The following is a 15,580-nucleotide window of genomic DNA, read 5'->3' on the forward strand; positions in this document are numbered from 1 at the left end:
TCCAAAGCTTTGGGCCGTCTTCAACTGCTTTCCCAGGCCAAAAGCAGGGAGCTGGATGGGAAGAGGAGCTGCTGGGATTAGAACTGGTTCCCATATGGGAGGCAAGCACTTTAGCCGCTAGGCCCGATCAGAAGCTTTATATGAGTTTTCTGAATTCTGTGTCCACATTTTCTTGATGTCATTCTCAGTAGACCTTGAGAGTCTTTGAGGCTTTTGCTCCTTTGCTGGAGAGTCTTCAGCAACATCCATAGTGCCCAGTATTGGGACATATATATATATATATTAAAATTTATTATTATTTTTATTATTGATTACATTGCATTATGTGACACAGTTTTATAGGCACTGGGACTCCCCCCTCCCCTCCCCAAAACCTGTCCCCCCCATGGTGGATTCTTCTTGCTTCATTACTACAGCTAAAATTCGGTTGAGATTCTTTCCTTGCAGGCATCTACAAAGCATAGAGTCCAGCATCTTATTGTCCAGATAAGTTCAACAGTTTCTTGGGGAGACCTTCTGGTCTGAAGATAGAGCCGACAGAGTATCATCCCAATCAATTAAAAGCCCCGACATTACATCAGTAACAATGTATATCGTAATGGAAGTAGTTGACATGGCATTGTGTAACCAGCATGTTCAAAGAGAGAGAGGAAAAAAAAAAAAAAGAATGCAAGTTCTGAACCACATCCTATGACTTCTACATTGACATTACAATTAGTTTGTATACAGCCAGGTTCTATACACCTAAAAATGGCTATAGATTAATATTCAGCTGTCTCATGTCTATTTTAATTTTAGTATTTAGCAGTTTATAGCGTTGAAGCATGATTTTGCAGAACCTGGCTGTTTTTCAGGTAGTCTAACTCTCTAACTCTAACAAGACATATGTCAACAGTTTTGGTGAACAGTGTTAGGAGGGGTGTGCAGAGAAATCTTCAATACCCTAGTGAGGAGTAACTAATCTTCGTGTCCCACCCAGTGAGTTATAAGTGCATCCCCATTGCTCATTTCCCGTTTTTAAGCTGTCCTTGCTGTTCTCTATCCATTCTAGTTTTTTCTGTTTGTTTATTTGTTTGTTAGTTTGTTTTGAGGGGTTTTTGGAGCAATCCTGATGGTCATTACGAGAGAGAGTGGGGACCCAAAGTCGGCACCAGGCAAGAACCAGAGAAAGCTCCTCTCTCTGGTCCCGAAGGAAGTTTACTGTTTTCTTTCTGCAGACCGCTCAGTGCTCCTGGTTGTCGTTCTGATGACGTTGGATCCTGTAAGGCAGGGTATGGGCTTCTTCCATCCCATGTGGGAGATCCAAATGGAGGTGGGTGACCTCAGAGTTCTCAGCCTCCGAAGGCACTCCAATTCCCCGTGATCTCCTTGGCGGTTGGGATGTAGTCCTTGGAGCTCGTACTTATAGTCCTTGGTGAGGATCTGGGATTCTTCAGGGTTGGGATACAAGCCTCCTCCTCCTGTCTGCTCCACTCTGGGGTTCCCTCTCTCCCCCCCGCTCTGTGCATATGACCTCCTGTTAAGAGGTTGTTGGGATTGCTCCCGATTCCCCCCATATGCCTTTGTAGTTTTGCTATTGTCTAATGCTGATTTGAGTCTGTTGTCCATGAGTTACAAGTTATGATCCTGATAGGTTATACTTCCCATCTTCCTCACACTTTCTTGGGTGATGTAAGATTTCTCTGCTCTCCCTCCCCCTTTCCGCGTTGAGACATATATTTGTTATGTCTCCTACTCATGTTCATGCCTTAGTCCTCAGGTTCTTCTCTTCATGTATGCAAGAGGTCTCCCATGTGGCCATCAATCCAATCTTGCTGCACCCATATGCTCAACGACCCACCTCCTCACCTCATGGTCACCCATAGCCCTTTCCATCTCGGTGGGCCAGCCACCCTTCCCCTCAACACCCAAGTCAGCAGGAAGCAGCCAAGAGATCAAGCTGCCCCCACTGCCTGGAAAGGGTGACAATTTAAGGCTCATTTGGTGGTGGGTGAGAGGCTGCCTAGGAGGAGCCTGAGAAGGGTGGCTGGGAAGGCCCCTATTGGGAGAAGGTAGCTTCCTCCTGGGCCAACAGTGGCAGATGGATTCACCAAGGGCAAACAGAACACTCCAGCACCATGTCAGGCACATTCCTTTGTCCCCCAACAGCCCCCTTAACAACTCCCTGAAAAAAACAACCCCTCTCTGGTCCCCAGGGCACAATTTCTCTGGCCTGCTGTCTGTACCAGACCAGTGCACCTTGTCAGGGAGTGCTCCCAGTGAAACTTGTTTTAAGCTGAATTCTAGTCTGTGTGGATTTCCGGTTCTGAACATGAACTCCCCAACCTTAGTGTTGCCGGGTGAGAGTGAGATCACACCAGACAAGTCTACTTTTTATTAAGGAATCCTTATTAACAAAGAAATATAAAGTCCCAAGTTCATTTAATCAAAACCTGTGACTAGTGATTCAACCATCCCATCTGGGACCCTGCACAGCGTCCTGCTTCCCCTGCCACTGCTTGTAAAATTGCACCATTCCTGTTATCTACCAATCAGATGTAAGCTGGCTCCTTACCTGTAATCCCACTCCCCAGTCTCTGCAGCTCCTCTCCTAGTCCCCAAGCACCTCCCTGTGGCTCAGATAATCTCAATCACCAGTCCCTGGGGCCACACAACCCTCCCTTCTCCTTTCCCTTCTCTCTCCCCCCTTCACTTCTGGCGCTCCCAAGTGCCCTCCACTGGAAGAAAAGGACCTCCTAATACCTTGTCATGTCTGGTGTTTCGGCTGTGGCAAACTAATCACGACAAGAGGGCCTGGCTGCAGGCATCAGCTGTGTGTGACAATGTAAGAACCTTAAGTGAATGGTCCTGGGCCTCACATGCACCTTGCCGGCCCTTAACAGCCACCTCATTATCAAACAGCTCCTGTCAACTTCTGGATTTGGACAGTAGCACAACTTTCCTGGGTGTTCCCACAACTCAAGTGGCCATGTATATAGGACTTGAGAAAGTTTTTGCTGGCTGGCACTGAAGCCTTGCAGCCCACTGTCAACTGGAGCCCTGGCTTCACCATAGGCCCCTGCTTTGCTAGTTCAGCTCAGAAAGGCCAGAATAGTCACCTTTGCTCCTGATAACACCTGGAGTCCCCATGAGGAAAGGTAGCACAGGACTGTGTCCACTAGAAAATAGACACAATGGACCAGAAGCAAGTGTTTCTTTTTCTCACAACCATACATGTCATTTTGTTGCATCTTTTTATATCCTGTCAGTTTTTCAGGGCCTCACTAGGCAGTCTTAAGCATTTTTTTTCATGCATGTTCTATCCTAGGCCTCCCCACTATTACCATAGAACAAAAGGCTGGGATATCGGGGCTTAGTAGAGGTGACCCTAGTTGGGTCAGCGTGGTGGTCTAACAGCTGAAGTCCTTGCCTTGAATACACCAGGATCCCGTGTCTGTACTGGTTCTAATCCTTGTAGCCCTGTTTCCCATCCAGCTCCCTATTTGTGGCCTAGGAAAGAAGTCAAGGACGGCCCAAAGCCTTGAGACCCTGCACCCACCTGGCAGACCAGGAAAGAATTTCCTGGCTCCTGGTTTCAGATTGGCGCAGCACAGGCCCTTGCGGCCAACTGGGGAATGAATCATGACACAGATCTTCCTCTCTCTACATCTGCCTTTCCAATATAATAAATAAATCTTTTTTTCATATATTTAGTTTTTATTGCATTTGTTAATGTTACAGAGTTCTTGCACTGTGAAACCATGCCTGAGAATGCAAACAAATGGTACAATGGACAGCCTCATCCACCCACCATACAGTAATGAAAACTTGATTCATGAGCATTTTGATAATTTCACATTCCTTTAAAAATTTATGAGTTGGAATTAAAATCTGCTGCAGATCTTTAGATATCTAATGCAGTAAATAAAACCTCCACATATACATCTCAGTTCATTTCTCTATCACAGATCCAACAAAATTTTGCTGGGCAAAAGTGTATCCGTCTCAGGGGAAATATGTGGCTCATGGTCCAAGGGATAATTTGCTAAGCTTTCCGGGTCCCAAATGATGTCCTCAGTTTAGCCTCTTGTTTCCTGTTTCATCATCCAACTCCACTGTGGCTGGCTCAGCTAACACACACACACACATACGTGTGCGTGCAAGCAGTCCTACCCATCAGCAACATTATTACCCAGAGCAGCTGGCCGACCGTCAGACGCTGCTGCAGCCCTCCTAGGAGTCCATCCTGGCACCACACTGGCGCAGAGGAAGAGTCAGCACACCGCATAGTGTCGCCCACCCATTTGCTTCATGCTCGTCAGCAGCGAGTCTGCAGCTCCCGCACTTAGCTAAGAGATGAGAGAAACCTAGACTGTCCATCAAGCAGTTCCATACCACTGTGCAGTGTTTCTACTGAACCCAAGGTACAAAATCAGAAAGCTGCCAGGATATCCGATGTGGTGGGAGGAAGCTTTCAGTCATCCTGGGTAGCTTGCTCAAGTCGCTCTGGAGGACTAAAGACGACTGGATGACTAAGGCTGTAATGACTACAAGCAGACGTGCTACGTCACCTTTCTCCTCGACTCTCCAAATGAGCAGTGACGAGATGCACCAAACGGTGGATCATGGAACCCACGGAGACAACGGGCACCTGTAGTGTCCACCGCCTTAAAAATCTGGACAGATGTCTAGGTGATGCAAGAAACATGAATGGTTTCAGGGGAAGTTTTGCTCTTGTTCCTCTGAATGTGTAAGGACAGATGAGTTCCTCTTCAGCTGAGGAGGCACCACACTTCCCAGCTATTCACACAGCAATTCAGACCTGATTGGAGGCTGTAGCAGCACCTGGGGGAGAGCCTCCAGCAGCCACTGCCCTCCACAAAGGGATTTGGTTCTGCTCTGGGGATTGGCAAAGTCATGACACATTTCACAATTCTAATGCATAGTTCAGGTTATTTACTTAGAATAAGCTCTATCAAAGAACTTACTCTAAGTCAAGGCAAAAAAGGCCTTCATGTGGAGCACTATGCAAATGAAACAATTACTTAGAAAAAAGTATTCCCATCCCCACCCTCTTTCCTATTTTGTGGACCCAAGTTTGATGACCAAATTTGGTTAGCTTGAATACAACCTTGGTAGAAAGGATGAACTTAAAGATGATGGAACAAGCAGGTCTTTTGAGAGCAGTGTGTTCCAGGAAGTGTATGCGACCACAGCCTACTGCAGAGTATTCCCTATGGGTGGGGCACAGGACAGGTCAGTTAAGGTCACTTCAATCTTCATCTTTCACAGCAGATCAGAATCCAGGCGGCTGACTTCCTGTAGGATTTCTGGCAGGAACCCAGCAGGGCTTGCTCCAAGGCCCAACAGCTGTAACCTTCTTATCCAGTGCTGGATCCACAGGAAGTCCACTAGGAGGAGAGCAAGTCTGAGGTGGTCAACCCTGATGGAGGCTCGGTCTCTGAACAGAATAAGATTTTCAAATGACCACTAGCTGTGGGGGTTGAATTTTGAATTTGCAGAGTAATTATGAAAGCATTCCTAAGTCTAGCGCACACACACACACACACACACACACACACACACTTATTTTTTTATTTTCTAATTGTTTGGTAACAAATGAAAATTCCCCTACATCCCACACAGACAGCACACCACTAGACATCGCTGGTTCTGGAGTTTCTGTAACAACTACTGGAACGGGAGCTGCTTGTACTGGAGCTGGTTTGTTCCAGGGACCTGAAGATTTTTCTATGCCACCACCTCCACCTTCTTCCCAGTTATTGCCTGGATCTTCCCTCTTTTCAGTAACATCTTCTTCCTTTTCTTTGCCTTATTTGCTTTGCCTGAACTCGAAGGCCGCTGTAATCAAGCTCTTTTTGTTCGAATTCTTTCCATTCATCTTCATCCTTGGTCAGGGCCTTGGCGGCGGCCCCGGGACCCCGGACACCACGCCCGCCGAGCGGGGCCGCTGCTCCCTCTGGCGCCGCCCGGCCGCTCCGCTCCTTCTTGTCCCGCACAGTGAAGAAGTTGTCCAGGCTCGTGGGCCGCGGTGTCGTCAGACCGGATGGGTGGGCCCGAGGCGGTCTCTCTCACTGGGGCTCCAGGTGGGCTGGGCGATCGCGTGGCCCGCGTGGCGCCAACCAGACCCCGCGAACTGGCGGCCTGTTGCCAGCCATATCTGTATATACTGGTTACATGCCGTACCCAAAATGGCGCCGGCCAGAGAGGCTAGATCTTGGTGCCTGGTGGATAGTCACGTAGCTTTGGCAGTACCACGCATGCGCCTAACGCATGCGCAGTGAGCTGCGGCGCGGCAGGCACGTAAACACTGGGACTGACGAATCCAGTCGCCCAGAACCCTGCGTAATCATGACGCCGACCTATCATCGGCGGAGGCGGGGCCAGACAGCACATAAGAGTAGAAGCCTGCCGGGATTCACGCTTCCTTCCTCATGTTAGTGTGCACAATAAATTTTACCGCAGGAGACTTCACACGCGTCTGCGTCTTATTGCTGGGCGGTAAGACACGTGGGCGCGACAACTGGTGCCGAATACCCGGGACCTGGAGGGAGCCTCCCGTTCAAAACGGGACGGAGTCAGAACTGCGGCCATAAAACAGGTAAGGAGCTCTGAGAGGGAGAACTTTCGGGTGACTAGGAGCATAAATCGGAGGTATATGAGCCGCCGCTTCTGGTTATAGACATGGGCGCACAGGTCTCTCTGGTGAAATTTTTGCAGATGGTTTATGCCCCGCATAAGGGAGCGGTCAGAGAGAGTGACGAAGCCCTTCAGTCTGCCCAGGATAGTCTCTCAGAAACAGAGCGGGAGAGGAGAACCGGTTTGAAGCAAAAAATAAAGGTGAAACTTAAAGCAGTATCTTCCTCATCAAGTTCGGAGACTTCCGACGCTGAGGAAGGGTATAAGTGGGATAGGCGCTTAGAACGTAAACCTGCAGGAAATAGACAAGGATTAGAAAAGGAGAAGAAAGATAATGACGGTGCTACTGCGCCGGCCACGCGTGGCCCATGGCCTCAGGACTCTGGAGCCATTTCATCAATGGCTCCTCCTCCTGTGACGCCATCTGCCCCGCCCATGAGTTATGGTGCCGGCTCTTCCTTCATCGATGCAGCCGCGCGCCGGGAACTTCAAGATATGTTCCCCGTCTTAGAAGAAGAAAGGGAAAGAGTTCACAGACAGGTAGATGCAGCATTAGTGCGAGAATTGGCCATGTCTGTAAAGCAATACGGTCTTCATGCCAATTACACTTTGTCCCTGTTAGAACGTATGGGGGGAATGAATATGACTCCCTCTGATTGGCAATTTGTGGTGAAGGCTGTTCTCCCTAACATCGGATCATATCTAAATTGGAAGAGCCTATGGCAAGAGCTTTTGGCTGAGACCGCCCGCGCAAATCAGCAGCGTGGCGGTGATGCTTTGACCTGGACTTATAATATGCTTTCCGGACAAGGCCAATACTCTGATGATCAAAATAGATATCCATGGCCAGTGTATACCCAGATCTCTACTGCAGCTATAAAGGCTTGGAAGGCCCTTTCACTTAAAGGGCAAGAGAAACTGGGCATTACACAGGTTAAGCAGGAGCCAGATGAGCCCTTTGCTGATTTTGTGGCACGCGTAATGCAGGCCGTGGAAAGGACCTTTGGAGAGGGAGATCAGAACACTAAAATGGAAGAGCAGATAATTTGGGAGCAGTGTAATGCAGAATGTAGAGCCCTACTCAAGGATCGTAAGTCCAAGGGAATTTCAGATTGGCTAAAGGTTTGTAGGGATACAGGAGGCCCCTTAACAGCTCATGGACTAGCAGCCGCCATTTTGAGGTCTAATCATAGGGAGAGAACATCACCTGTGTGCTTTCAGTGTGGTAAACCAGGACATATGAAAAGGGAATGCCGTGCAGGGCCTAGCAATAAGCCTCCTGGGATGTGCCCACGGTGCCGCAAAGGTAGACATTGGGCCAATGAGTGCAAGTCAGTGAAGGACATAGGAGGACGCCCTCTCTCGAGCCAGGAGTCAAAAAACGGGAGATGGGGACCGAAGGCCCAGGTCCCCTCGACCGATCGGGCACTCTTCCGTCAGGCACGAGGGAACCCTGCCAGGAGCGACACCCTGCAAGCCTGGACCTCTGTGCCGCCACCGGAGTCCTCTTAAAACCAGAGGACGGCATTACGCCGGTACCGGTCATCTTAACAGACACGGTACCACCCGGTGCGGTCGGGCTTGTGATAGGCCGAGCAGCCTTGAGCTCTCAAGGTTTTATTGTAACACCTGGAATTTTACATCCGGAAGCTAGCTCTTTTTCAGTGCTGTGCTCAGTTGCACGAGGTGTTTTTGCTGTTGCGCCAGGTGATCCTATAGCCCAACTCATATTTTTACCAGCTTTAATTAGTGCAGACAAGACTGTCCAGACCCAAGTAGAGGTTCCTTATATAAATTTAATGATGGATATGGTCGATAGACCCATGCTTGAGTTGCAAATAGAGAATAGACCGTTTATGGGGCTTTTAGACACAGGAGCTGATAAGAGCATCATAACCTCCAAGTATTGGCCGCGTGATTGGCCTTTGATTCAAACTTCTCACAGCCTACGCGGTCTGGGGTTTGAACAAGCTCCATCCCAAAGTGCCAGAGCCCTACAGTGGAAGGATAAGGAAGGCAATTGCGGGACAGTCACACCCTATGTCCTGAACCTACCGGTTTGCCTTTGGGGAAGAGATATTCTTAAACAGATGGGGATACGACTAGTCTCTAATGCCTCCGGTTATTCTGAAGTCTCTCAAAAGTTGATGGATAAAATGGGCTATATTCAAGGAAAGGGTTTAGGTAAACAGAGTCAAGGTATTGTCCAGCCAATTGAGCCCCGGGGAAATCCAGGCCGTAAAGGTCTGGGTTTTTAGTAGCGGCCATTGGCACGCAGCTGCCCATACCTTGGAAAACAGCAGAGCCGGTTTGGGTTCCCCAATGGCCGCTTTCTCTTGAAAAATGCCAAGCTGCTCAACAATTAGTTCAGGAACAGCTACATTTGGGACATCTGGAGCCCTCTGTTTCTCCCTGGAATACTCCTATCTTTGTTATCAGAAAGAAATCAGGAAAGTGGCGTCTCCTACATGATTTAAGAGCTGTAAATGCACAGATGCAGTGCTTTGGTCCCGTTCAACGTGGCCTTCCAGTTTTGTCATCCCTCCCTAAGCAATGGCCGTTATTAGTGGTTGATTTGAAGGATTGCTTTTTTTCTATACCGTTAGCATCGAAGGATAGGGAGAGGTTTGCTTTTACTATTCCCTCCATTAATCATGAAGAGCCAGATAAGCGATATCAATGGAAAAGTTTGCCCCAGGGGATGGCTAACAGTCCTACTATGTGTCAACTCTATGTTGCCCAAGTGTTACAACCATTGCGAGATCGTTTTCCAGCGGCCCGCGTCGTCCATTATATGGACGATATTTTAATTTGTGCTCAAAAGCAAGATCAGTTGTTACAGATTTACGTTGATCTGAAGCGGGCTCTACAGGATTATGGCCTTATAATTTCATCCGAGAAGGTTCAAATGCAGCAGGTGAAAGCCTTCTTAGGGTCTTTAATTACAGAAACATATATTAAGCCTCAAAAGATAAGCCTCAAGATTTCTCATTTGCGAACTTTGAATGATTTTCAGAAATTAGTGGGGGATATTAATTGGTTGCGACCCTTCCTTAAGATCTCTTCTCAAGAGTTACGGCCTTTGTTTGCTCTGCTTGAAGGCGATTCTGATCTCGCTTCCAGGCGAACCCTCACCCATGAGGCACAACAGGTCATAATAAAAGTCCAGGAAGCTATTGAAAAGGCTCAATTAGTACGCCTAGATCAAAATCAGCCTTTTGAGCTATGTGTATTGCCTACAGAAGTTTTCCCCACTGCTGTATTATGGCAACAGGGCCCGTTACTTTGGATTCATTCTCAGGTTTCTCAGATTAAGTCTATTCAATGGTATCCATCTGCGATCGCGTCAATAGTGTTTAAAGGATTAAAATTAGCCTTAATTCATTTTGGGCGTCATCCGGACCGCATAATAGTCCCCTATACTGTTCAGCAATTACAAGTGCTGAGTGGGTGTAGCAATGAGTGGTCCATCCTAATGTTTATCTATCAGGGAATTTTTGATAATCATTTTCCAAGGCATCCATTACTACAATTTTTACAGCGACATCCTGTGGTCTTTCCGATAAGAACCAGTGCCTGTCCTCTCCCTGGTGCTCTTACAATTTTTACTGACGGTTCCTCGACAGGAGCCGGAGCCTTAGTTGCCGGAGATACTGTGATAAAAAAGACCTTTGCGACGGTTTCTCCTCAGAGGGTAGAATGCCATATGGTGCTTTTTGCCTTACAAACCTTTCTAGAACCTTTGAATATTGTTTCTGATTCTCAATATGTAGTTAATGCAGTGAATGTTTTGGAGGCCGCTGGCTCTATTTCAGGGTCCGGCCCGGTGGCGGATCTCTTTAAACAAATTCAACAGGCCATCTGGCATAGAAGCCACCCCTTTTATATAACCCATATCCGAGCTCATTCAGGTTTACCAGGGCCATTAGCTCGAGGGAATGCTCTTGCCGATGCCGCCACCAGAACCCAAATCATGATTATGATGGTGTCTCCACCATCCTCAGGGGAGAAAGCCCGCCAGTTTCATTCACAATTTCATGTTTCAGCCCAGACCCTCAGACTCCGATTTGGGATCACTAGAAAGGAAGCGCGCCAGATAGTTCTTGATTGCCCTGCCTGCTGCGAATTTAGACCTGCTTCACATGAGGGGGTCAATCCCAGGGGATTGAGACCCAATCAATTGTGGCAGATGGATGTGACGCACGTCCCATCCTTTGGGAGGAACCAATTTGTTCATGTATCCGTGGACTCTTTTTCTGGTGTGCTCTTTGCATCAGTTCTAACTGGGGAGAAGGCCATCCATGTAATCCAACATTGCTTAGAAGCATGGGCCGCATGGGGTAAACCTGAGTGTATTAAGACTGATAATGGCCCCGCCTATACTTCAGCCAAATTTCGTGATTTTTGCATGAAGATGGGCGTTAAATTAGTGACTGGCATCCCTTATAATCCACAAGGTCAGGGGATAATCGAACGTGCTCATCGCTCTATTAAGGAATTGTTGCAAAAGCAAAAAACCACCTGGGAATCACTTGGCCTCGCCAGTCAGAGCCCTCGGGCCACTCTAGCCCTGGCTCTCTTCACCATCAATTTTTTACAGCTGGATGAGAAAGGCCTCAGTGCTGCAGATCGTCATTCCCTCAAGACGGCGCAAGAGCAATCTTGGGTCAAGTGGAAGGATGTTCTGGAGTCCAAATGGAAGGGCCCAGACCCAGTTATTAGGCAGGCTCGAGGAGCCATTTGTGTGTTTCCACAGGACGCCCCAGTTCCGGTTTGGGTTCCAGCTCGATTGACTCGTTCCTGTCCATCACCGCCTTCTGACGTTTCTGCAACTGCTGGAGCGCTTGCACGAGGATCTGACTTGGGGAAGATTCATGCAGACCCGCAATCAGAAACTCCTCCTACAATCCCACAGGACAATGGTGCCCCGCCCAGTGCAAACACGGCTGATGGTGCAACTAATGGTCTGTATGGCGCTTGTGAGGATCGTGATTGCTGAGCCACGATGAGGAGTTTTGAGTGTTTTTCCATGACCCTTACCGGTCGCCCACTCAGCCCGAGCGTTTCCTCGATTTTTCTTCTTTGGATTTGCCTTTTCTCCCTTATGATGATATTAAGGAGAATATGAGTAATTTTTTATTCTCCCTACAGGACACGCTTTGTTTTCAAGCGTCTCCTGAGAATTTTAGTGTCAAGGTTTATGTGTTACTTCTATTCCTTTTCAAAATGTTTCAATGACTGCTAATCTTTCTTGCCAGCTTTCTTCCTATCTTTTAGGAAATTGGACGAGAGAATTTGATATTTTACAGTCGGAGTTGAGAATTGCCATTGTCCAGATTAATTCTACACGGGTGGATCCTGTTGTTGCTGAAACCCTGGCCACTTGGATTTGGAACATCACTTCCCATATTAAGGAATGGGTGGGAGTGGTTGTGCTGATTCTGCTCTTATGTGCAGGCTGTGCCTTATGCCTTTTTTTGCCTGTGTCGTTTGAGACACCGCGCTCAGCGAGATTGTGTGACAATACATCAAGCCCTACTAGCCATGCAGTATGGTGACTCCCCCATGGTATGGTTGAGCATGCTTCAACAGGCTTAGTTAAGAGCATGGACATCATGGCTCCTGCACCTCAGGTCATTATGGCATTGCACTGAGTTCGAGCATGATGCATAATGCACCTGACTAGCCCTTGCACCTCGCAGGTCTTATCCATTGCACGCGAGAGGGTAGTCAATCTTATAACTAACTTGTCGAGACATTGCTCTTTACAACCACCGCGGTTGTAGCCCATGACGGGTAAGATAGACCCAGACAATTATCGGTCTAAGACAGGGACTACGTCAAGCCACGCAGCCTCCCTATGACGGATCGTGCGCCTTGAGTCTACAACCTAAGACAGGCCCATACCAGTTTATTTTTCTATTGTATAAGAAGGAGGGAGATGTTGCCAGCCATATCTGTATATACTGGTTACATGCCGTACCCAAAATGGCGCCGGCCAGAGAGGCTAGATCTTGGTGCCTGGTGGATAGTCACGTAGCTTTGGCAGTACCACGCATGCGCCTAACGCATGCGCAGTGAGCTGCGGCGCGGCAGGCACGTAAACACTGGGACTGACGAATCCAGTCGCCCAGAACCCTGCGTAATCATGACGCCGACCTATCATCGGCGGAGGCGGGGCCAGACAGCACATAAGAGTAGAAGCCTGCCGGGATTCACGCTTCCTTCCTCATGTTAGTGTGCACAATAAATTTTACCGCAGGAGACTTCACACGCGTCTGCGTCTTATTGCTGGGCGGTAAGACACGTGGGCGCGACAGCGGCCGGCCTCCCCGAGACGGCGCGCAGCCGCGACAGCAGGGCACGAGCCTGTCCCTCAGCCCGGCGAAGGGGCCCAGGCCGGCGGGAGTCCAGGGAGAGGGCAGAATCAATCTTTTTTTTTTTAAAGGTAGACGGGTTGTTCCAGGTCAGGAAGTTGGAGTTGTTGGTACCGAGTTCTGCGTTTTCCCCAGGACTGGCCATCAGGGCAAGGCACATGGAGGCTCTGCAGAGTGACTGTGGTGGGTCCCGGAGGTGCAGGTGTGTGTCCATTCCCCCAGGGACCCGCTCTCTCCTAAACCCACATGGACGCAGTTACTGCTGTTGCTGTTCCTACTTTCAAGCCTGTGACTAGGACAAGAGCCCGATTTGTTGCCTTCGTGTGTAGGAAGCTCATATAGCTCAGCTGAGCAGCCACCTGGCATTGCTGAGGTTCCCAGTTGGAATCCCAGGTAGGGGCTGGGTAGGAGGCAGGGCGAGACCGTGAGACCCTGGGGCGGGGAGCGCGATTCCTCCGCCGGCTTCCTCCACCCCGTGGTGCCCCATTCCTTCACCCAGCTGCTGTCTCTCCATTTCCTCCACCAACAAACACCAAGCGCCTTGGCAACTGGTGCATTCACAGCCGCCGTCTTCGCCCCACACACACCGCCCAAGAGCTCCTCCCCCAGGTGCGCCCCACCTCCCCCCACCCAGTTCCAGGCCTAGTGACCCGCACAACCAATTAAAAACCTCTCAGCCGCTCCCCGCCCCGCGGAGAGGGCTCACTCCACGTACAGCCCGCGGCGCACACTGCATCGCGTACACCACATCGCGCATCGGGAGCAGCGCGGTGTCGCTCCGCGTGGAGCCAGGAGCCCGGAGCCGAGGAGCCAGCGGTTGTGCCTGGGAGACCCCGATCTACTGCTGCGCTCCTGTCTGCGCTGGTGAGTTGGGCAGCAGATGCAATCGGGGCAAGCGGAGGGGTCAAGTACCGGGATTTGACCTAGAGGCAGAATGACCTGGGAAGTGGCTCAAAGTTTTGAGAAGGGCAGTTTTCTTTTCTTTTTTTTTTTTTCTTAAAACTAGAATTCGGCAGCGCAGTGGAGGGCTCCCCGCCGCTCCCTGCTACCTCCCCGCCAGACTGGGGACAGGATCCCCGCTGCTCCCCCCTGGACACGAGAGGGCTCCCCACCCCCTCCCCGCCAGAACGCGCACGGGCTCCCCACCCCCTCCCGGCCGGGACCCACGAGGGCTCCCCACCCCCTCCCGGCCGGGACTCACGACGGGCTCCCCACCCCCTCCCGGCCGGGACCCACGAGGGCTCCCCACCCCCTCCCGGCCGGGACTCGAGACGGGCTCCCCACTCCCTCCCGGCCGTAACCTGCACGGGCTCCCCGCCCCCTTCCGGCCGGGACACCAGACGGGCTCCCCGCCCGGCCACCCACCCCGGGACCCGCACAGGCTCCGCTCCCCCTCCCGGCTGGACCCGAGACGGGCTCCCCGCCCCCTCCCCGCCAGAACGCGCACGGGCTCCCCACCCGCTCCCCACCGGGACCCACGAGGGCTCCCCACTCCCTCCCGGCCGGGACTCGAGACCGGCTCTCCCCCCCCCCCCCCACGCCGGGACCCGCACGAGGGCTCCCCACTCCCTCCCGGCCGGGACTCGAGATGGGCTCCCCGTCCCCCTCCCCCCACGCCGGGACCCGCACAGGCTCCGCTCCCCCTCCCGGCTGGACCCGAGATGGGCTCCCTGCTGGACCCGAGACGGACCTTCCATGCTCCCCTCCGCGTCCCCAGAGGATGCACAAACGCGGCGCGCACACCAGGTGGCGCACTGGGAGCAGCAGTGGATGTGGAGATCAGCGCCCTTGGAGTTCTTCTATCTTGTGGCGGGATGGTGTTTGAGAGCAGTCACTGAGCTCTAGATTTTCATGCTACTCGAGGTCCGCACTGTGCAGCTCACATCAGAGGACGCCTACAGTCTGATCTTGCACGGATCTGGCCGTATGCTGAGTGGGTGACCCGTCCTCTGCCAGGGACAGTGGCAGGATGCTAAAAAGGGCTGCTCGGCTGCTGGACACACTCACTTTTTAAAAATGGTTTTATTCCTTGTTTTCTATGATACAGTTCTGTAGGTATAGGGGTTCTCTGTCTTCCTGCTTTCACTCCCTCCCTTTTCACTCCTCTCTCCTATTCCCCCATGTTATCAGAATAGCCAAGTCCCTATGGCGAGTTTCAAGTTTAACTGTCTGGTATCCCCTCCTGAGAGACTCTTGAAAAGCGTGCAGACGTCACAGCTGCAGAGTGTCCTGCACCAGAAATACCAGAAACTTCCCCAGGAAGAGCTCCACAGCACCGCATGGCTGGGGGTCGCACCCCCAGGTCAACGTGAACATCAGAAGAGACCTCCAGTCTCTGCTCCCTGGGGATTGTGTCTCTCAGAGGGAGGTGGAGGCAGGAAAGGGCTAGGGATTCACTGTGGAAACTGAGCTCTTCAGATTCCCAAAGACCTAATGTGTTTCTCTTTTTCCTCATCCCTCTCCCCCCTCTGTCTTCAGCTGTGAGGCAGGGGTCAGAGAACGGCTCTGGGGAAATGGCAAAACGTCCTGTTTTTCGCCATCGCTGCCTGCCTTGCCTTCCACCT

At 50.8% G+C, this 15,580-nt stretch overlaps 1 protein-coding gene and 1 pseudogene across 1 annotated transcript in view; one reads left to right on the top strand and one right to left on the bottom strand.

Annotated features, from left to right (window-relative positions):
• LOC121146277 overlaps positions 1–15,580 on the top strand; it is a 78,605-nt gene that overhangs the window by 56,666 nt on the left and 6,359 nt on the right. The gene's annotated exons all lie outside the window — the stretch shown is intronic.
• LOC121146237 lies at positions 4,254–13,161 on the bottom strand (annotated as a pseudogene).

Source organism: Ochotona curzoniae, unplaced genomic scaffold (assembly GCF_017591425.1).
Source record: "Ochotona curzoniae isolate NIBS_2020 unplaced genomic scaffold, NIBS_Ocur_1.0 scaffold_3890, whole genome shotgun sequence".
Classification (NCBI taxonomy): domain Eukaryota; kingdom Metazoa; phylum Chordata; class Mammalia; order Lagomorpha; family Ochotonidae; genus Ochotona; species Ochotona curzoniae.